Below are 22,896 nucleotides of genomic sequence, written 5' to 3'. Positions count from 1 at the left end.
TTAAAATTCAGGGTAAAGTCTGCCAATGCAAGATACATGCAAACTTTACTCCCACCCATCTTGAGGGTAATTTTCCAAAGCATTGCTGCAGGTAAAGCAGCACTTTAACCGCCGAAATGGCCTTTTACAAAATTGCCTGTTGGACACATGAGTAAACTTACATGCATAGGTCCTGTTCGCGTGGATGTTTACCCAGACTGAGCAGAGGTGCTGGGAGTTTTGCTTACACCCATAGTTTTTTTATTTTAAAATGCATTTGTATAATATTTCCCAAGAAATGTGTGGGGGTAATTTTGGTGAGAGAATTTTCAAAATGGACTTACGCATGTTAAGTTTGGTTGGAAATCTTTTGCCAGTTATCTTATGCACGATGTTACAAAATTATCCTCCTTTATATCTGTTTGTGTTGTATTTTTTGCATTCTACCTCAGTAACCATCCCCATTAAAAAAAAAATTTCTTTATTGAAGCAACAATTAAACTTATAATTAATTATTTTTGGAACATTTAAATATTGAGCTGGGACTACAAAAGAGTGATGCAAAAGCTAATCTCCAACCAAATACATGTGATCGATATCACAAAGTCAGTGGCTTATGAAAGCTCTTTCCACAATACTTGAGGACATCACACAGGTGCTTTCACCGGTGGATTCACCAAACCAGAATGAAATAATATTGAATTCAGCTTGCTTCTTTATAGACAAAATGTTACTCACTCATGACATAAGCTAAGGAATACAGACCTAAAAAGATCTAAAACCATGGCTGTTCAAGCAAGCTTTTGAAATAGTGTTTAAATGACCTACCTTCTTCAAAAAAGAGCCCTCATGAGAGAGAGGCATTATTCAGGTGCTGGGTCTTTTGTTTGTATTTTATGCAGCTATGATGGTTTATTTTGTAAACCGCCTTGATGTGTTTTCACTGGCCAAATGGAACAATGTTGAAGGGCTTCCAAAACTATTTCTCCTTTTTGACTGGGATCGCCAGCTGTTTCGTGACATGCTGATCCAGTTCTGGTTCTGCCCCACTGGTCTTGTACTCTGCCTTTGCTAGAGAAACTGAATCCAATAATTCCATATATGCAATGAGGCAAAACCTGACTTGGATTAAGCTGTCAGGGTTGACCTAGATCAGGTGAGAACTCTACTGTTCACTTGAGAGATTATGATACCATTGACTGGACCAAATTGAAAATGATCCATACATACCTCTCCCTTCCCCCAATCCTGAAACTATCCTTCCTCCTCTGATCTCTTCCTCTTTCCCATCCCAAATTTGTGGCTTTTATCTTCCCCTCCCCCTCTTTCTTGGTCTTTCCCATCCTTGTTCTTCTCCCTCACTCTCCTCTCCCCATCTCCCGTATATTAGTTATTGATTAGAAATATAGGGATGGAAGAGAAAATGCCTGAGGCAGTCCCTGACCAGTCAGAAAAAGTATTTTGCCCCCATGGTTTCCTAAAAGGGTCCACTTTGCTATCTGCATGAGCCAAAAGTTAGAACCCACCAAATTAAATTAGAGAGCCTGACCCCCTTACCATAATGGGAAAGATCCTCTCATTATTTTATGTGCCCGGTGGTGGTAGGGTTTATAATTTAATTTTTTGACAATATTATTTATTATACATTTCTAGTCCATTACATAAAAATAATGTACATAAAAGCCAGAATGACTTTGAGCTGCTTGAGATGCATTTCTGCTACAACATTGTTGCTGACTTTACACTGGTTATCAGTCACATTGAGAGCTCATTTTAAGATCCTGGGTCTGAATTTTTGACGAGAGAAAGTGAACTGGTACACTCTGCCTCACTGTTTACAATTCAGTGAGGGGCTTTTTTGTAGGCTACAATATTCAAGGAGATTGGTAGAGTCTGTTATATGGTGTTCCTTTTCAGTAATTGGCCTCTCACTTTGGAATAAATTGCTGGAAGCTCTTAGGTTGGAACCATTCTATTTGTCATTCCTGGTATTTAGTGCATTCCATTGGATGTTCTTAGTTGAATATGGATTATGCATATGGCTGCTGAGTTTAGGCTTGCATCTATGTTAGATTATGTGTTTTTTAGTTAATTGTTAATTTTTAGATTTTATTATGGCTTTTTTTTATTCTGACACTGCTTTGAGCAATGTTTTGAAGGCCAGGAAGGTGTTTTATAAAAATAAACAATGGCAACCCCAAGAGGAAGGGGCCCAACCCTTTATCTGATTAATTTAATCCATACTTTAAGCAGCTTCCAAGGGCATTACTTAATGCATTAAAGTCTTTCAAATGACACATAATGCATCTGGCCAGCACTGCTCAGGAGCTATAAATCTATTATCAGCTGGAATGCACATTTAAATTAATAGTTGTAAACCTAATGGTTATCTACTGGCCAGTTTTCAAAAGAAAACTATTACTTCCACAAAAGTAGTTTAGCCTATGCTTCCTCACTCTCCACCCTCCCCCATACTAAATAAATCAACAAATCCCCTCTGCTCTCTCTGATATGTAAATCCGGATTAATTTGTAGCAGGTCACCCAACTGAACAATGAACAACATTCATAATCTCTTTATGAGGAGCACACCAGATGTAGAGATTTGTACTGTCAAACTGCAATGATTATTTTCAATTCAAGATAAGTACAAGAACAGATATAGAGGACTGTGATAAGTACAAGAATAAAAAAAAGTCATAATAAAATGGTGTACAATAGAACAAGAAATCTAAAAATTAACAATTAACTAAAAAACACATAATCTAACATAGATGCAAGCCTAAACTCAGCAGCCATATGCATATGGAACAGATATAGAGGACAGTGATAAGTACAAGAGTGAGAGAGGACTGGATATTGAGTAGGATCTTCGGTGACAAAGTAGCAGAAGCATCTGAGTAGCCTGGGTCAACTAAGTGATCCTTAGTAGCCAAGAACTGTTATGTAACTCCTCTTCTGAATTGCTGCAATCAAGAATGCATTTAGAAAAAAAGGCAATCCACATCCGCCCGGGGATGTTTTAGGAATGAAGGCAATCCTCCCAGACAAGGGGGCACTCTCACAAGATGGGGAAAAAGGGAGAACACTGCTGGGTCTTGTGAAATGGGGGCAGGAAACTCCTGCAGAGCCCAGGCCTGGATTTCTCACTAGGCCTGTGCCCAGGGAGGCAGACATCTGGAGGCAGCAGGCTGACTGATATTTTGCCACCTTCCAGCTATGCTGAATCTCACTAAGCAGAGAACAGAACCTTTGCTTCCTGATCCAGCCCCTCCACTCCCCTGCCCAGAAAGGCAGGATAGGAGAGGGTGAGCCGAGAGCAGGCAGAGCCAAGGGGGATCATTTTTGGGAGTTTAGGAGGGGATGAATGGGGATCACTAGGGGAGAGGTAATAGGCTGGAGGACGTGTCTGTGGTTGAGAGAAAGGAACAGGGACTGGGGAAAGAGGGCCATGTTTGTGTGTGTGTGTGTGTGTGTGTGAGAGAGAGAGAAGGAATTGCTGCCAGCTCTGTGCGTGTGGGTATGCCAGTTAGGGCAGGTATATTGGGGGAATGGGGGGGGGAAGGACAGAAGCATGATAGGGACACTTGCCTACTTCTCCACCTCCACCAAAGTAATTCAGATCCTCCCTCACTCCCTTGTCCTCTGATTTGTTCCCCCAGATTCTGGATTCTTACCTCTCCCTTTTCCCCAGATCTTGGAACCCACCACTCCTAATTCCTCTACCCTCCCTCTTCTCCCATCCCAGATTCCTGATCTCCTCCTCTTTCCTCAATCTTTCCCATCTCCCATCGTCCCCATTCCCAGTCCTTTTTTCCTCTCCCTCCTTCACATCTCCAGTCCTCTTTCCCTGCTTATAATCTCCACCTATTCCAAGTTCTCTCACTTTCTCCTCACCCCATTCCTGGTCCTCTCCCCCTCTCTTTTTCCTCTCCTGATCCCTGAGATCTTTTCCCTCTACTGATACCTGAGATCACTTTTCCTCACCAATAAAAAAAAAAGAAATATGATAAGGTTGGAGAATTACTTCATTTTTATAATGTAAAATGAAATATGGAAATGTTTGTCAATGTGCTTCAGAATTTTCTACTTTTTGCCATAGAATCTACCCCTAAGTTGCTGCAGGAAACTGTGGAGCTGTGCCTTAGACCACTTGCTCCCTCTTATGTGATCTTATTGGGGGCCAGGTAGAGGGAGCACACCACCAGCATAATCCTAAATCCATCACTAGCAAGGTTTCACAACCCTGCAAAACCAGCCCCAAACAATGCAGCCCACACAGATGTGTTCCAAAACAGAAAAAGAGTTTACTTTTATCAGAAAAGAAAAAAAAAAACAAAGTACTCAATCCAAAACAAGATAGAATACAGAAAACCAGCTCACAGTTGTTCAAAAGATAAAGCTCCACGTCACTTCCACAGGCACAGTTCTTATATTCTTCTAAGGCATACACAACTCTCTCCAGAGATTTTTACTGTTCAACCCCAGGGCAGACGTGAAGAATCCCTCTTGAAATTCCTCAGTTTACTCACAACTTGCAGAAATGTCCCAAGACACCTCTTCTTTTGCATGGTTTGATGTTTCCAAGTCCAGTACTAGAACTCCAAGACAGGCACCGACTCCTCGGGCTTCCTTCCCGGCTCACAGCATATTTATCAGCCGCTCCCCACATCCTCCTGCACCAACTCCTAAGGCAACTCTCTCCCTCAGCAGTAGTTCTGAAAAAACACTCCCTCCTTTCCAGTGCTGACAGAAGCACCCTATCTACATCCTCACAGAAATCCCATCCCCTCTTGGGGGGAGGTCCCTCCTTTCACTCACCCACTAGTTCCACTCCCCTTGAACTGCTGCCCTACATCAGCATTTCTTAATATCATTATTTTTTTTAATTTGTTCAAAAGAAATAGTCTGCATAGTGTAAGAGGTATGTTACTAGTTTGGGATTTTGACCAACTATCACTCAAGAGATAATCAGTTGAATGCTTTGATTTGGTACAGTAATACACTGTATGGTTCATGACTCTGTTCCTCCATTTACTGTAAATCCCAATTATCTGACACAACAGCACAATATCTACTGAGCAGCACTGCCTGGCTTGGGAGAATGCAAAACCTTTTACAGGCTTCCTTAGTCATCTGGGAATTGAAGCACAAAGTCTTTGTCAGTGTACCCCCTCTGTTTTCAACCTCTCCGGCTGATATTCAGGCTTTCCCAAATAGAAAATATTTAAAAAGGATGCATTCACTCAGGAGGTATTCCTGGCTGACAGATAGCACGGTTTCCATAAAAGCAGGAGGTGGAATCACCACAGATTCTCCATCAACCATCTCTGCTCCATTTCTTCATCAGCCCCAAAGAAGTTACTCACCTAACACTTTTGCGAGCTTTTTATTTGCCTCCTGGTGGCTGCCACCCCAAAAATATTAATTCCTTCTGAAAGCATGGATTAGTCTGCCTGGGCCTCCTTTTTGCTGTATGGGAGAAAATGTGTTCAAATTATCATTGTTTCCTCTCACAGAGAATTATGCGGGCCGTACCATGTCATTTTCTCTCTTTTTAATTGTTCATACAGAATGTAAAAGAAGTCTCTCAAAAAGAGACCTATGATTATAAAATTGTATGGGCAATCTATCACTCTTAGTGGTTTAAGAGCAGAAAATTGTAAACCACAAATAAGTGAGTTAAACACTAGCCCAAAATTATATGAGGTCTCATCCTTTGCAGTCATATGAGTTCCCCATGTATATGTCCATACTCAGTCCAAACTCAGTTCCCTACCTGCTTACACATGCACTTCTGTTCAAACTGTGACGGCAGTAGATATGCAGGGCTTCTATTTTATAGGGTGCTATCCCAATATATATGATGGATATGTTTATACAAAGTGGCAGGGGCTGGTAATAATGAGATATCTGAAGGAAAAAGCCCTCTATTATGACACAACTTCTGAGGATGCAAGACAGGAGATGGAGGCCTTGTGTGAAACCGAAAGGTGAAAGGGACTAAAACATTGACTTGGCTTCTTGATTCACCCCCTTTGTACATATGTATATAACCCTTTCCTTCCTTACCCTTTCTCTTCCCTTCCTGTTCCATTTTGCTCCCCTTTTTTGCTCCTGTTCCATTTTGCTCCCCACCCCTCCCATACCCCTAGTTTTTTAGCCTTAATACTAGATTCATTTATGCAATCACATTTATTTTACTCTATAATACTATCTAATATTCCGTTAAATAAGTTGTTCTTTCTTTATATTGTATTTTACTGTTTTAATTTATTGTTGAATTCAGCTATTATTATTCTGTTATATGTACACGCAACTGCGTATTTTTGTTCTATGTACACCGACGTGATATCTCTGATGAGCGGCGGTATATAAAAACCAATAAATAAATAAATAAATAAATAACTCTTATTGTGTCTTAGAAGCATAAAAGGAATACTGAAATGAATTTTTAGGTGCTAATTAGATCTACTTTATGATTCAGACTGACTAGGTCCAGACCTACTTGCAGAGCTATATTCCAACCTAACTAATAACATAGGTCTTCCTGCACTATAATTCATGAACTATGTAGCATTTGAAAAAGTTGACAATGGCTTACTTTTCTGTATGGCACTATGAAGTTTGAACTGGGGATGGCTTGGTTGAGAGGATGGATATTTTAACTGGTGGACTAACCTGAAAACAGGAAAAAAACAAATACCCAAAACAAATAGCCCCAGGACAGTCTTCAAAATCATGCCCTCATACCCTGCCCCCAAAAGAACCAGCTTAGATGGATGACCAGTGAAAAGGAGTTACTGAGAGCAAGGAAATATTCCCAGCAATTTGAAGTCTGAGCAGCTTTTGGCCACAGAACCTCACTCCTGCATTCTGACTCTAGACTTGGTCTGCTTACCCTGTACCTGGACTGGATCTGACTGCCTGTGCACGTCATTGAACCTCTGTTCAGAACTAGAACTATTGGTTCCCTTCTGCCATCATCAAAACTGACCTATTTGTTTCTGTTAATAAATCTGAAGTAAACACCTGACTTGCTTGTCTGTTCTTTAGAAATCTGTGCGTAACACCCCATCACCCGTCAGAGGACCTGACACTTTTGCTGGTAATCTCACTACACCTCCAGCGACTTTCTGCAGTGTACAAAACTTCATGACAGTGGTGTGGTTATGCTGACCCCCCTCCCAACCGATCAAGTACCTGAGAGAAAACATATCACCAGGGAGAATCAGTGCCACGTGATCCAGCTGAAGGCAGAAAAGGCCACTCTCGATCTGATTGCAGCCCCGGTGACAGTGGGTTCCATTCCTGGAGCAGGCCGATCATAGGTTGGGATGCTTCTGAGATTTCAATCACTTCTTGCTTTGGTTTATCGTGAAGAAGTGAAGGTATGGCTGATATTGAGCCTGCTTACTGGAAAGGCCTTAAACTGGGCTTCCTCCTTCTTGCTAGCTTGCAGGGATGCTGCAGCTCCAGGATGACAGAACAGTTGTCTGATCTCATGACATCAGTTCAGGGGTGAGCTGCAAAGTCAGCAGCTGTAGGGTCAGGAGACAGGGAGCAGTTGAGGAGGAAAATCTAGCCTCCATCTACTCCTGCCCCCATCCAAGGCCGGCAAGATGTATAGTACAATCTTTCTCAACTACTGGTCTTGTATGTCAACAGCATACAGCTTGTAGTATACCCCAAGGCTCGCAAGTAGCCAGCATAGAGGGATTAAGTAGTGCCGCTGATAGGGCTAAGCCTTGGAGTACACCAGTCGATAGTGTGTGCCAAGAAGATGAATCAGACCCAAATGTCAATTTTTTGTGTGCGATCAGTCAGAAAAGAAAAGAACCAGGAAATAACATTACCAGAGACGACCCAAGGAAGTCAAATGAGAGATTAGAATAGAATGATCAATAGTAGTCAAGGAGACATCAAGAACGATGAGTGCATGGTGTGTTCCACAGACCGGCAAAAATGCTGCTGTGGACTAGCAGCAGTCTGTATTCTTCTTTCATCTAAAATCCTTATGGGTACTCACAGAACAATTTATGTCTCTCTGTTTCTCTTCAGTACACAAATGGCTTCATCAAAATAAACTCTCTCTTATTATTGGAAAAACTGAACTTATGATCTTATCCCATTATCCATCTTCAAACTTTCCAGATAAAATTTCATTTAATGTTGTTTTCAGACCCATCACAAACAAAGTACCTAATCAGGGAATTCTAGTTGATCCCTTTCTATCTATGCACACTCACATTAAGGCTGTTACTCAGTTTTCTTTTCAAAAACTTGACCTACTCTGTCACTTGAAACTTATTCTAGATTTTTGACAGTACTTCAAGCATTACTCTTTTCAGATATGGACTACTGTCGTTCTTGATGTCTCCTTGACAACACTTTATGTTGGACTCCCCGCCTGTGTCACATGCCATTTACAGATATTGCAGAATTCCACCGCTCGTCTCCTCACTGGTAACCCCTATCTGGGACCACATCACTCCTGCACTGGCTTCCTATCACATATCAGATAGAGTACAGATGTGCAACTGTTATTCACAACCTGCTCAACAATATATCTTCGCCCTGGATCACTACCACATTGAAGGTTTATACACCCATTCATTGTATAAGTGATTGCAATCATCAATTTAGGACCTTCTTGATGTTCCACCCTACAAACACACCCACCTGGTCGAGACACATAAACATACCTTCTCAATCTCCGGCCCCATCCTATGGAAGTCTCTATCGGTTGAATCGAGATCAATAAAATGGGCCTTGACTCATTTTTTTCAGCTCGCCTAAAAAGACGTGTTGTCAAGCTGCTTGTTTTTTTTATGTTTATTTGTTATTGTAAGTAAGATTTTACCTTTACGAGTGTTTTTTTATGCCCCACCCTAAACTATGGAAGGGCGGGTAACAATTTTTTAAAAAATAAATAAATAAAAATAACAGTGGTGATGATTAGCCAGCATGACATCAAAAGCATGCCTTCCATCCTGTCACATCACTCTTTGCCAGATGTGAGCACTGTAACCGTAGGATCAGCAGCACCCTAGTTCAAGAAGAACATTGACTCACACAGATCATGAGATCAAAAATGCTGTAGCAGGACTGGATCAGCAGGGGCTGCATGGGCCAAGATAGCAGCAGCAAGATGGGAGGATACAGGGAGAGAAGGATTTCATTTTTATTTTTTTGGAAGAGAAACTAGTGGCTGCCAAAGGAATGACCCCCTTCCCCTACTCCCAAATTCATTAGTGGGCTATATGCAGACAAGACAAGATGAGACTGGCAGGCTGTAACTGGAGCAGGAACAGGGTGTCTTCTGCCTGTAATGGTCACTTTCCCTTCAGGTTGAGCCCTCAGGTGATAGTGGCCAGCAGGGCTTGAATAACAGGAAACACAAGGCACACACGGAGATAAAGATTCAACTCAAACTCGGAGATAGGAAGGCACTCACAGAAGCAGTGTATGGCTACTGCATGAACACAGGATACATGAAGCAATATAGGACAAATCAGGAACAAGAAATGCAGGCCCAAGTGTAGGACTAAATGTACGGCTACAAGGTAGGGCCAAAAAGGACTGGAGTCTTAATACCATGAAGTAGGACCAAGCTCTGGCAAAGTGCAGACTGTGAGGCTGGTATAAGTCCAAACAGAAACAAGATGGCCACCAGCAGGAAGTACAGGCCATAGAGCTGGAAAGACTAGACATTAAGTCTAAGAGGCCCACAGAAGTCATCTCTTGGTAGGAGGCAAGAACTGCTCTACAGATCCTCACAGGATGGTGGCTGGTTGCTGGTAGCTGGTGGCTGAGACAGGGGAGGGAGAGAGTGATTCTTTTTTTTTGCACAGAAATGAGGGTTAATAAACATATAAGAACCAATAAGTTTCCTTACCAGAAGATACAGAGGTACAGAGAGATTAATGAGCTGAGGTTTGGGTTCACGAATAAGATGGTATGTAATCATTTCAGTGCATCGATTTTTAATTACATTGTTCTTGAGTTATCCTGCCGTGGAACAATCCTGTCTGCGTAGTCCCCACTTCTGATTATTTTTCCTGGGTAAACAATTGGAGACAAAGTGCCTTAGCCCTATTTTTGGTCCAGAGTTTTGAAGACCATTTTGCTAATGGAGAAGTTTTTCCACACTTTCTTTCTCTTCTTCGATTTCCCTTTGAGTAAGATTTTTCCATCTGTGTTTTTGTTTACAGAGACCCTCGAAGGCACAGGGGTTCAGATTCTTGTCATCCAGAGGAAGAGTTGTCTTTCTCTTAGAAAGGACCTGAGGAAAAGCTGTACCATCGAGGAGGCATGGATTCATATCCATTGCCAGTGGAAAGGAGTTAGTATTGTCTAAGAGTTTTGGCTACTGACTCAGCTGAGGAATATCTGGGGGAAAAGGGGGAAAAATAGTGCCAGTCTAGTGCTACCAAAAGAGGAGAGGAGACAAGGGGACTTTTCATTCTAATAATCAATTGGAATTAGGGTTGCCAACTGGCTCTAGATTTTCAGGACAGGTTGATCCAGTCCTGGTTTTACCCCAGGGCATGCTAGGATTTATTCTGATTTCCCTATTGCATTCCCTAAGAAAAGCAAGACTATATAATTACCTGCATGCAGATGAGTAAAATCAGGAGTGGATCAACCTGTCCTGAAAATCTGGAGCCAGTTGGCAAACCTAATTGGAACACATATTATAAAGTGATAGCTGTCCACAGCGAAGAGATTGTGCATACCTATTATTTTATTCCAGAACTTCAAAATAGCAGATTTAAAAACAGTTCACATAGCAGTGAGTACCCGGCTTGTCTTCTTGGATCCCTTGTATGCGTATTCCTCTCACTCCATAATTGATTAACTCTAATTGGAATACATTTTCTAATCATTACCTATGGGAAGAAATTGTAGATTAAATAATAGAATGAGGAGAAATAAGGAGGTACTGTAAATTATTCAAGGAATTGAACTATTCAGAAGCTATTTATTCGAAGAGTAAGGTCACAAATTTATTAAATTTCACCTTGTAAGAATAAATTGAAATATTAACAGCTGTAAAGAATCAGTAATTCCCCTTTACAACCTATCCCTAAAATTGATTGCAACCCACAGTTTCCAGTGTGATCATTGCTGCTATTGATGTTGAGAGATTGTCAGAGCTGTTTACAAGGAGTTGGACGAATGACTTGGAAGTATACAATGTAAAAGGGCCTTGAAGTTAAGTTTGCCCTCCCCCTCTCAGGGAGCCCTGGATACTCAAAGCTGAATTACATCTTGGTGACAACTGGGCAGTTAGGGTCCAAACTGAGATGTGAGCCTTTGGGTCCACTCTCCGGGGTTTCCACCCAGGGGTTTCAAACACAGAGCTAATATAAGGTGATACCTTTGATATTGAACTAACTTTTAATACATTTGAATAGCTTTTGGGAGGACAGGAAAGAACAAAAGATGATGTTGCTAGGAAATAGAAGTAAATCATAAAATGAAGAGAGTGGGGGGAGGGGAGGCAGGTGGTGCTGCTGGGTTGGGTGATACTGAGTTAAAAAACCCAACTCCTCCTTCATTCTTTCCAAGTGAGTCCAAAACAGTTTGATTCATTTTTTTTTTTTAATCATTTTAACTTCAAATGTCTTCTGTTTCTGGATTGCTCTGCGTTTCCCTTTTAGTATGCTGATGATACTGCAAGTTCATTGCTGCAGTGCTCTGGTCCTGAAAAATGTTTCCTTGTGGCGGTGTCTCCTTGCTCTTCTCTGTGATGTGTGATTTTATTTTATTTTATTTCAATAGAAAGCTATTGATGGGCTGGAAGTGTGTGTGTGTGGGGGGGGGGGGGGTAGATTTAAAAGAAAAAGTAAGAAACACAAACTTTGAAGAGCCAAAAGGTAGAATATAAGTAAAATAAACATTTTCAATTTTAATTTTCTCATAAAACATGTCAAAGTAGACATCGCTGGGATCATTTTGTGTTCAGGGAAACATAACAGATGAGGAATGTGATGATAAATGCTTGAAAAAGCCGGGAAGCAGAGATTTTGATCTTTCTCTCCACCCACTCATGCTAACTGTCTTGCAACCAGTGGCGTACGGTGACATTTATAGTTCATGATTCAGTCTCACTCCCTCAGCCCCCTTTCCACTTCCGACTCTCCCTGCAACTCCCGAGTCACCAACAATCTTGCTCCCTCTGTTCCCTGTACCCTCCCACCCCCCACTCCCCCCAAACCTTCAGCAGTCCCACTCCCTCTGTCCCCTTTCCCCAACATACAAAAGATAGCAGGAACCCGTATAGCATTAGGCTTTTTGTAATGTGCACTGGATGTGAACTTGGCCCTTAGAAAGCCATGAATAAACGATTACAATATAGTAAACCTCCTATACCAAAACAGTACTAACTGACAGCACTCAAACAGTAAAAACCTGATGTATGAAAAGTCAACAATTCAAATATTACATCTGGACCTAAAACACAAATACACCACCTATTAGGTAAACAGAACAAGCCAGTGTTCCTAAAAATACCTGCAAAATAAATACCTTTACCCAAAAATATTGTACAAGAGCATTTAAAACCATATAGGTCCCTTCTTCAGATGTCAGATCAGAAACATTTACATCTAAAGATGTGTCCTATATTGTCTCAATAGCTCACGTACAATATTTTGGGATAATACTTGCATAGCTCCAATAAAAGCTATCACAGCCTGCCAAGAATACAGTTTATCCCAAGAAACAAATCTGCCATATCAAAACAGCACTAACACCCAGGATTCAAACAGCAACAAGTCTACCCAGGAAAGAGCACTACTGCAGATACTACATCAATAAAACATTTCAAAACAGCAGACATATCAAATAACATCCAACAATTAAAACTTAATAGGGATACAAAGAAATTATCTGCTCTCCATACCTGGGGACTTTTGATACCAGGACAACCTTGAGATTGTCCTGGATTAGTTGGGGCAGGGGAGGTGTACAAACTTTATCCTCTTTCTCTCCTCCATACACGCACTCTAACTCACACAATCAGTGGCTCTTTCTTCTTCACACGCACATACGTACATACTCACATAGAAAGGCACTTTCTCACACTCAGTGGTTCTGTCTTCTTCACACACATACTCACACACTCAATGGCTCCCTCCCCTTCCTATACACACACACAGCCAATCTTACACTCAATGACTCTCTCTGCCTTACACACAGTCACTCTCTCACACTCTGGCTCTTACACACACAGGCACTCTTTCACAAAAAAGGCACTCTCACACTCAGTGGCTCTCTCTCCCTAACACATACACTCACGACTCGTACTCAGTGACTCTCTCTCTCTCTCTCCCCCTCACCAACCCAGCCAGATACTCTCTCACACTCAGTGTCTCTCTTCCATCACACACACACACACACACACATACTCAGGCATTCTCTCACATTCAGTGGGTTTCTGCACACAGACATACACAAACACAGATACAGGCACTCTCTCACATTCAGTGGCTCTCTCTCCCTCACACAAACATTCTCACACTCAGTGACTCTCTCACTTACACACAAAAAAGATACTCTCTTACAGTCTGCTTTTACACACCCACAGGCACTCTCTCACACAAAAAAAGGCACTCTCACATTCAGTGGCACACTTTCTCTCTCTCCCTCACACATAACACACACATTAATAATCAGTGACTCTCTCTCCCTCACAAACACAAATATTCAGGCATTCTCTCACACAGGCCGATACAGAAAGAAACGTGGGAGAGCGGGCGAGTGCTCGCTCTCCTGGCGCGCGCACAGGCCAGTGGCCTGTGCACGCGATACAGTAAATAAAAATATTCAAATTAGGACCTGCTAAAAAGGCGCTAGGGACACTAGCGCATCCCTAGCGCCTCTTTTTTGACAGGAGCGGCGGCTGTCAGCGAGTTTGACAGCCGACGTTCAGTTTTGCCGGCGTCGGTTCTCAAACCTGCTGACAGCCACGGGTTCGGAAACCGGACGCCGGCAAAATTGAGCATCTGGTTTTCAACCTGCGAGCTGTGAGCCAATTTTAATTTTTTTTTAAATTTTTGATTATTTTAACCTTTGGGACCTCCGACTTAATATTGCCATGATATTAAGTCGGAGGGTGTACAGAAAAGCAGTTTTTACAAGCACTGGCACTCTTACATTCAGTAGCTTGCTCTCTCTCTCTCTCTCACTCACTCACACAAATTCAACCCGCAACCTTGCAACCCTGCAACCCGCTCTCTTTGCCATGCCCCAAGATTGGAAATCCTCTTTTATTCAGCCCCCCGTAGTGGTCTGTTGGGCTCATCTTCAGCCAACAATAGGATGGGCTCTGCTGGCAGCCGCTGGATTGCGGGATCTCCTGTTTTCTTCATGTGCTGCAGGATGGGCTCGACTGCGGCGGCCTGCCAGATCACAGGTTCTTTGTGGCAGGGACCATAGCACTCGCATTGATGCACTGTGAACTCCTGCTGCATCAGAGCCGATCTCGCAATAAACTGTGAGATTGGCCCTATATATACACGGCTCCTGCTACTAGCTGTGGGAGCAATGACGTGTCAGTTGAGTGCAGCATCTGCTTGGGCAGGGGTTTGATTTATGCCTGCCCAATTTGAAAAAAAAACCAAAACAAAGGACAAAAAATTAAATGAAGGAAATCAGTTAGCGCTGGGGATTCACTAAATCCATTTAAAGGCCCTGAACACACACCACTGCCTCAACAAAAGGTCTTGCAGAAAATCTGGTCAAGATTCTGGGCAGGATTTTATCTGAACAAAAAAACCAGTAACAGAATTCAAGAAAGCATGGGTATAATGAAGCGAGGGTTTCACACATACAGATGAGGTTCCAGCAGGAACACTACCTTAAGGGGAAAGGAAATAGAATAGGAGTTGAATAGGGAATCATAAAGACAGAAGGAACAGGAAACAGGAGGTTGCTGAGAATGTAATTTGGAGAACCTTGGTACAGAAGGAATTAGAGAAAAGGTAGTGACAACAGGGAATGCCGCTGAAGCTAATTAATGAGCTACTGTGGGGATATAGGGCAGGGTAGACAACTGCAGTCCTTGAGTGCCACAAACAGGTTGTGTTTGCAGGATATCCACAATGAATATATTTGCATGCACTGCCTCCATTCTTTGCAAATATCTCATACACATTCAGGGCCATACAAGGGTATCAGATACCCTAGGCACTCCCCCACCCCCATACAGTGGCTCTAGCACAGTAACCCACTCACCCCCTCATGCTCTCCCATTTCCCTTTCTCCCCCCCCCCCTGCACAATATCTCCCTTTCTCTCCTTGCCCAGCAGCAGCAGTATATTCCCTTCTCCCTCCCATTAGAGGTCCATAGCATCCTTCTTTTCATTCTTCCTCCACTGCACTACACTCCTCCCTCTTTCCTCAGGTGTCCAGACACAGTGACTGAGTGGCAACAGCTCCTAGAAGGCAGTCCTTGGTGCACTGCATGGGCTGGATCCAGTCTTCTGCAGCATATATAGGTAGCACACAATGCACATGTTAGTAAATGCACAATCAGTCGCAAAAAAATTCCCAATCATCACGGATCTACTATATGACAATAAACCACCTTTGTTGCAATAACTGAATCATGGTTAAAAAAAAACAGACGTAGTACTAAAAAATCAAATAGCACACAAAAATTCCGAGGTGCTTTCAGTCCCCAGAATAAATAAGCATGGAGGAGGCCTCCTACTAATTATTGAGAAAACTTTTAGATGTAAACCTATCCAAATAACACCCCCCCCCCCCCCCAAATCATGAAATTGCCATTTTTGATGCTAACAATATTTATTTTTATTTTATTTATTTAAAATCTTTTCTATACTGTCGCTAAGTTATATACCATTGCAACGGTTTACATGTAGGCACATATTTAATGTAGGTAAAAGTGTACTATAGTACATTCTAACAGGTGCCGTCAAAGGTTCGGTTACAATATATCATTAGACAAAATAATTTTTAGAGAAGTGGGTCATGACCGAGTGTACTGAAAGTACTTTTACGGGTAAATTTATCATACATACACATATGCCTTATCTACTGCCCACCAAGCCTCCTAGAATTAAATATCTCACCACTAATTGAGTTCCTTACTACACACTTAAACATATCTAAACCAACCATGGTGCTAGGAGATTTTAATCTTCACATGGATGTCCACCCATTATCAAACACATGCCAAACACTATTAGACGCTATGGCAGCACTAGGATTCTCATTAATAACAAACAAATCAACACATAAAGCCGGCCACTCACTGGACCTCACCTTCATCAACCACAACTGTTTAGAACACTGTAAAACGGACTACACACAAATTCCCTGGTCAGACCACTTCCTTATTCACTCCATTGTAAAATTCCTTAAACCTAAAATCAGACAAATTCATAAATCCATAGAATTTAAATATCAACCGCCTTTTAATATTGAACAACTAAACGACAAACTAGAGGAAAAACTAACTAATAATTTTGACTACAACAACTACAGTTCTGTCATGGAAACATGGTTAGACACAACCAAAAAAATAGCTGACGAAATAAACCCTATCAAATCAATACGGAAAAGAGAAACAATACAAAATAACCCCTGGCATAATGAAAAAGTAAAAGATGCAAAAAGGACTCTCAGATCAATGGAAAAAAGATGGAGAAAACACAAAACAACCGATACCCTAACCAAATACAGAAAACATCTAGCTTATTACCAACAACTAATTCTCAATGTTAAGAAAGAATACTTCAGCAATAAAATTGGAAAATTTGCTAACAATCCAAGAATCCTATTCTCAATAGTGTCAAACCTAACCAATGACAAACAAGAATCACCACAAAATCTACCGGAATCAAAATGCAACGAAATCGCTAAATTTTTTAGTGACAAAATTACTAACTTATGAAACAAACTTTCAAAATCTACCAACCAAGAAATTAAAATGCAAAAAAGAGACGTCAACCGATGGTCATCATTTACTGAGATGTCCGAGCTGGAGGTGGAACACATGATAAAAAACATAAAACCAGCCCCACACATAATCGACGCAATATCAACTTTTAAACTTAAGAAAGCAGCTAGCACAGTTTCCCATACATTAGCTAAGATCATAAACCTATCCCTAGAAGAAGGATCTGTATCAGATATACTGAAAGGAGCAATTATAAAACCAATAATAAATAAAAAAAACAGTGACCCCCTGGTCCTGAACAACTACCGCCCAGTATCAAATCTTCCCTTAATAGCTAAACTAATAGAAAAAACAGTACAGAAACAACTGGCTGAGCACCTGGATGACAATAACATACTATATCCATCTCAACACAGTTTTCGAAAGCACTACAGCACCGAGACACTACTTCTCTCGCTAACAGATAACATTCTAGCAGTAAACACTACATTCTAATAATGCTAGACTTATCAGCAGCCTTCGACACAGTAAACCATAAAATACTACTAAATAGACTAAAAGAAATCGGATTACATGGCAAAACAATAAACTGGTTCAGTTCATACCTAAATAACAGGTTTTTCCAAGTTCAGATCAACAACACATTATCAGAAAAAATCAATCTCAAAACAGGAGTACCGCAGGGATCAGCCCTGTCTGCAACCCTCTTTAACATATACATGCTGCCCTTATGCCATCTGCTTGCAGGACTAGGAATCACACATTACATTTATGCAGACGATATTCAACTAATTCTACCTATAGAAGACACATTAGAGAAAACACTAAACCTGGCTAACATGTACCTAGACATTATAAGACAACTACTAAACCAAACGGAACTTATGATTAATATTGATAAAACAGAGTTTCTACACTTAGAAAGGAAAAATACCAAAATCAGCCAAACGCCAATAACCCTCAATAACAACCAGACAATTGTTGAAAAAGTACGAAACCTTGGAATAATAATGGACCCTGAAATCAATCTAAAACAGCACATATCTCTGAAAGTAAAGGAAGGCTATGCTAAACTTATGGTACTCAGAAAACAAAAACTACTACTAACACTAACTAATTTCCGAACAATTCTACAGGCACTACTTTTCTCCAGCACAGACTACTGTAATGCCCTTCTACTAGGACTCCCAAACACAACATTAAGACCACTTCAAAACACAGCAGCTAGAATACTAACCGGAAAAAGGAGGAGGGACCATATACTGAAACCCTGACGGAACTACATTGGTTACCTATCGAACACAGAATTAAATACAAAACCCTATGTACCATACATAAACTAATACATGATGAGAAATCGGATTGGCTAAACACAGCATTAAGGGGCGGATTTTAAATGCCCTGCGCGTGTAAATCCGGCCGGATTTACGCGCGCAGGGCCCTCGCGCGCCGGCACGCCTATTTTGCATAGGCCGCCGGCGTGCGCAGAGCCCCGGGATGCGCGTAAGTCCCGGGGCTTTGTAAAAGGGGAGTGTTGCATGTGATGCGGCGTTTCGGGGGCGGCGACGCGGTATGAATGATAATATTGAGTGGATGTCTTTGATTTGACGTAACAAAACATCTATTTCTCATTGGTCACTTTAAATATTTCTCTGTCGTTCATTGGTTAACATTTGGTCCAATAAAGATTTAAAAACTTGGGTTTGCAAAATGGCGGGTCCTAGTTTGGAAACGCTATGGTTATAGAACAGCTCTATGAAAATTAGGTGTTTACTGTACCGAGACACGTATGGATTTTATCTCATTTCACTTTTGTTGGTCATTGTGATTTAATACATAATAGCAATATTTTTTAATTTTAGATTTCGGAAACATATTGGCTCAAGTCCCTGAAGAAGGAATACTTCTGAAACACAGCCCGTGTTGGGCCAGTATATTAAGATAAGTGTCTTTGGTCTTTTTCTTCACAATAGTAAAACAGAATCAACATATCATTTTGATAGCGCAATTTTTTCGAGAAAAAAGTATCTGGGGACATATGATTATAACATTTGAAAGGGTGTTGGATCACTTTTTGAACTTATTAAACCTAATTTAAATAACTGAATTAAAAAAATCATTCACTATATATTAGAGATGTGAATCGTGTCCTCGATCGTCTTAACGATCGATTTCGCCTGGGAGGGGGAGGGAATCGTATTGTTGCTGTTTGGGTGTGTAAAGTATCGTGAAAATCGTTAAAATCGTGAGCCGGCACACTAAAACCCCCTAAAACCCACCCCCGACCCTTTAAATTAAATCCCCCCCCCTCCCGAACCCCCCCCCCCCCAAATGCCTTAAATTACCTGGGGGTCCAGTGGCACACTAAAACACGGCACACTAAAACCCCCTAAAACCCACCCCAACCCTTTAAATTAAATCCCCCACCCTCCCGAACCCTCCCAAATGCCTTAAATTACCTGGGGGTCCGTAGCTTAAATTACCTCCGTAGCCTTAAATTACCTCCATAGCGGCGGTCCGTAGCTAAATCGGGGGAAGGGGGAGAGCAGGAAAACCGGCACGCTAAATCGTGTAGTCTTCAGCCGGCGCCATTTTGCAAAATGGCCGCCACAAAATGGCGGCGGCCATAGACCAAAACGATTCGATGCAGGAGGTCGTTCCGGACCCCCGCTGGACTTTTGGCAAGTCTTGTGGGGGTCAGGAGGCCCCCCCAAGCTGGCCAAAAGTTCCTGGGGGTCCAGTGGGGGTCCGGGAGCGATTTCCTGCCGCGAATCGTTTTCCGTACGGAAAATGGCGCCGGCAGGAGATCGACTGCAGGAGGTCGTTCAGCGAGGGTTCCAGACCCCCGCTGAACGACCTCCTGCAGTCGATCTCCTGCCGGCGCCATTTTCCATACGCGTATGGCCGGCGCCATTTTCCGTACGGAAAATGGCGCCGGCAGGAGATCAACTGCAGGAGGTCGTTCAGCGAGGGTTCCGGACCCCCGCTGAACGACCTCCTGCAGTCGATCTCCTGCCGGCGCCATTTTCCATACGCGTATGGCCGGCGCCATTTTCCGTACGGAAAATGGCGCCGGCAGGAGATCAACTGCAGGAGGTCGTTCAGCGAGGGTTCCGGACCCCCGCTGAACGACCTCCTGCAGTCGATCTCCTGCCGGCGCCATTTTCCGTACGGAAAACGATTCGCGGCAGGAAATTGCTCCCGGACCCCCGCTGGACCCCCAGGAACTTTTGGCCAGCTTGGGGGGGCCTCCTGACCCCCACAAGACTTGCCAAAAGTCCAGCAGGGGTCCGGAACGACCTCCTGCGTCGAATTGTTTTGGTCTATGGCCGCCGCCATTTTGCGGCGGCCATTTTGCAAAATGGCACTGGCTGAAGACTACACGATTTAGCGTGCCGGTTTTCCTGCTCTCCCCCTTCCCCCGATTTAGCTACGGACCGCCGCTATGGAGGTAATTTAAGGCTACGGAGGTAATTTAAGCTACGGACCACCGCTACGGACCCCCAGGTAATTTAAGGCATTTGGGGGGGGGGTTCGGGAGGGTGGGGGATTTAATTTAAAGGGTCGGGGTGGGTTTTAGGGGGTTTTAGTGTGCCGTGTTTTAGTGTGCCGCTGGACCCCCAGGTAATTTAAGGCATTTGGGGGGGGGGTTCGGGAGGGTGGGGGATTTAATTTAAAGGGTCGGGTGGGTTTTAGGGTGTTTTAGTGTGCCGGTTTTCCTGCCCTCCCCCTTCCCCCGATTTACGATTTTTTGACGATAAATCGGGGGAATTGGTATTGTATCGTGGCCCTATCGATTTTTGACGATTTAAAATATATCGGACGATATTTTAAATCGTCAAAAAACGATTCACATCCCTACTATATATACCTATATATGAGGTCTCCGTTACTTTAAAAGTATTTGGTTTTCTATACATATGGCTCTGCATACAGTTTGATCACATTTCTCAGGACACCACAGATGTACACATCAGGGAGATATTCAATATAAAGTGTTCACATTCATGTTTTCTATGAATGTAATATACATGATCCATTGCAAAAGCATCTGAAGGAACAAGCCAAAAACTAAGGACAAGAATAAACAGTCACAGACATAAAACACATTGCAGAGAAAAACTAAGTGATACCTCAGCAGGCAAATGTTTCTGAGGGGAAGCTCATTCTCTTAACTGCTTCACAATTTGAGATACCCAAGGAGAATTTCAGAACTATGCGGGAATGCAATATGTTTGAAATTATGATGATCAAATACTTTGAAAACAACTCTTTGTCAACTCTGTCAGGCCCTCCCTCCCAGGCTCCCAACCCTTTCATTTACTGAGCTGTAATTGTAAAACGTGCAACTTTCTGGCATATGCAGACAGTCTTAAGCCTAGGTAAATCTGTAGTATTTACAACCACACTTGTTCTCCATTGACCTGGTACATGACTCTCGAAAACTAGTCGCAGATCTACTGACTATACGCCTTGCTTTGACATAGTCAATTGGACTAACATGGCAAGCAAAATACATGTAGCCCAGAAAATGATCAAGAGTATTGCTATGAAAAGGATGTGCCTGTCCTGGACTCACCAAGTGGTATTCTTGAAACTGGGGACAACTGGAGGAGAGAGCTCTTACTTAACCAGAACCCTGGATTCAGTCTAAGTCCCAGAAGAAAGGGGCTGCAACTTCTGAGGAGGAAGAAAGTACACCTACAAGAGATTTACCCTTGTTGAAAATCCCCACCCTCCCTCCGTTTTTGATAATAAAAAGTGGAGAGTTTAAAATGTCCCTAGATACCCCAAACTGAGGAGGCAGGAATGAGGGACAGGTTCAACTAAGGAGTGTGAGTATTTGTGCACTTAATTAAAGTCCAATCAATTTAGTTGGTAGATCCCTGGGTGCAGTTTGATATGTACCAATGTAAGTATTACAGCTCTCTGCTGCACAGAGATTGATTGATTGCTCCTGGAGACATGAACTTTGCCACTGATCCATCAAGGAAAAAACAATCTGCAACTACCTTAGCGGGGAGAAGATTTCAAGCACTTTTGTTGCTACAGATATTTGCCTGGTCAATCTACAAAAAGGCTTCACAAAGTCAATCCTTCTCTTCCATGACTGACAGAAAATCAGTGCAGTAATTCAGCAAAATAAAAAAAGGATTAATTTTAGCTAGCAAGCTGACACAAGCGATGCTGTTGGTGATAACCTGATCAAAACAAGAACATTACCTCACATGGATTTAAGGAGAAAGACTGTGAAGCAAATGCAATAAACAAAATGGCTGTGACTGCATTAGACTTACACGAAGCAATGTCTTAAAAGAGCTGATAGATTATACCCTCAGCAGCACCTAACTACGAAACAGAAATGTTTTTGTGCACATTGCGCCGAGGTGCTTTGCAATTTTTTGTAACTGAAAGACAAATAAGGTGTCCTACTTCGGTGGCCCGTCCTGCCCCATTGCTGTTGCTCTCTATAGTGCCTCTCAGCCTACAGCCCTGCTGAAGCAGGATCGGGAGTCAGCCTGACGTACTTCCCTGCCTGAGGGAAGGAGGAATGAAGGAGCCACCCATCCGGCTCTCGGTGCTCTCTCGCACCACACTTCAATGCTTGGTTTTACATTTTTGTCTTTCCGCATCCGCTGCTCAGGTGCACCAGAGTAAATCGTTTTCTGCACAGAGGTTGATATTCAAAAGCTTCGTCTGGCTAACGTTTGAAGTTAAAATGTTACTTTGTGCTATGTTTGACTGTTTTAAGGAATTTATCCCTACACAAACAAGTGGTGTGTATTTTAACAAAAATGTATTAAAAATTTGTTTAAATACATAATATATGGAGTTGGAGAAAGGTTTCATACATATAGTGTAGGTGCCCAGCACCACTACTTAGTGGTGATATAATCATTAACCTTCCTCCTCCTCCTTAAGTTTTTTTTAGAAATTTTTAAATGTTTATATTTGTCCCGATGGACCTGGGAAACACTTCCGTGG

General features: G+C 42.2%; 1 protein-coding gene across 3 annotated transcripts in view; it reads right to left on the bottom strand.

Annotated features, from left to right (window-relative positions):
• The window catches only part of CLVS1 (clavesin 1), a 164,666-nt gene that overhangs the window by 1,582 nt on the left and 140,188 nt on the right, over positions 1-22,896 (bottom strand). Inside the window, exon 1 of one of the 3 annotated variants that reach the window (XR_003854822.1) lies at positions 4,362-4,850. The exons of 1 other annotated variant lie outside the window; for it this stretch is intronic. The gene's annotated coding sequence lies outside the window, so the exon portion shown is untranslated. Of the gene's footprint in view, positions 1-4,361; positions 4,851-22,896 lie in introns of those variants that run through there. One more of the 3 variants, XR_003854821.1, reaches the window with a different exon arrangement.

This window comes from Rhinatrema bivittatum, chromosome 2 (genome assembly GCF_901001135.1).
Source record: "Rhinatrema bivittatum chromosome 2, aRhiBiv1.1, whole genome shotgun sequence".
Classification (NCBI taxonomy): Eukaryota; Metazoa; Chordata; class Amphibia; order Gymnophiona; family Rhinatrematidae; genus Rhinatrema; species Rhinatrema bivittatum.
This window is presented reverse-complemented; position numbering and strand designations above follow the sequence as displayed.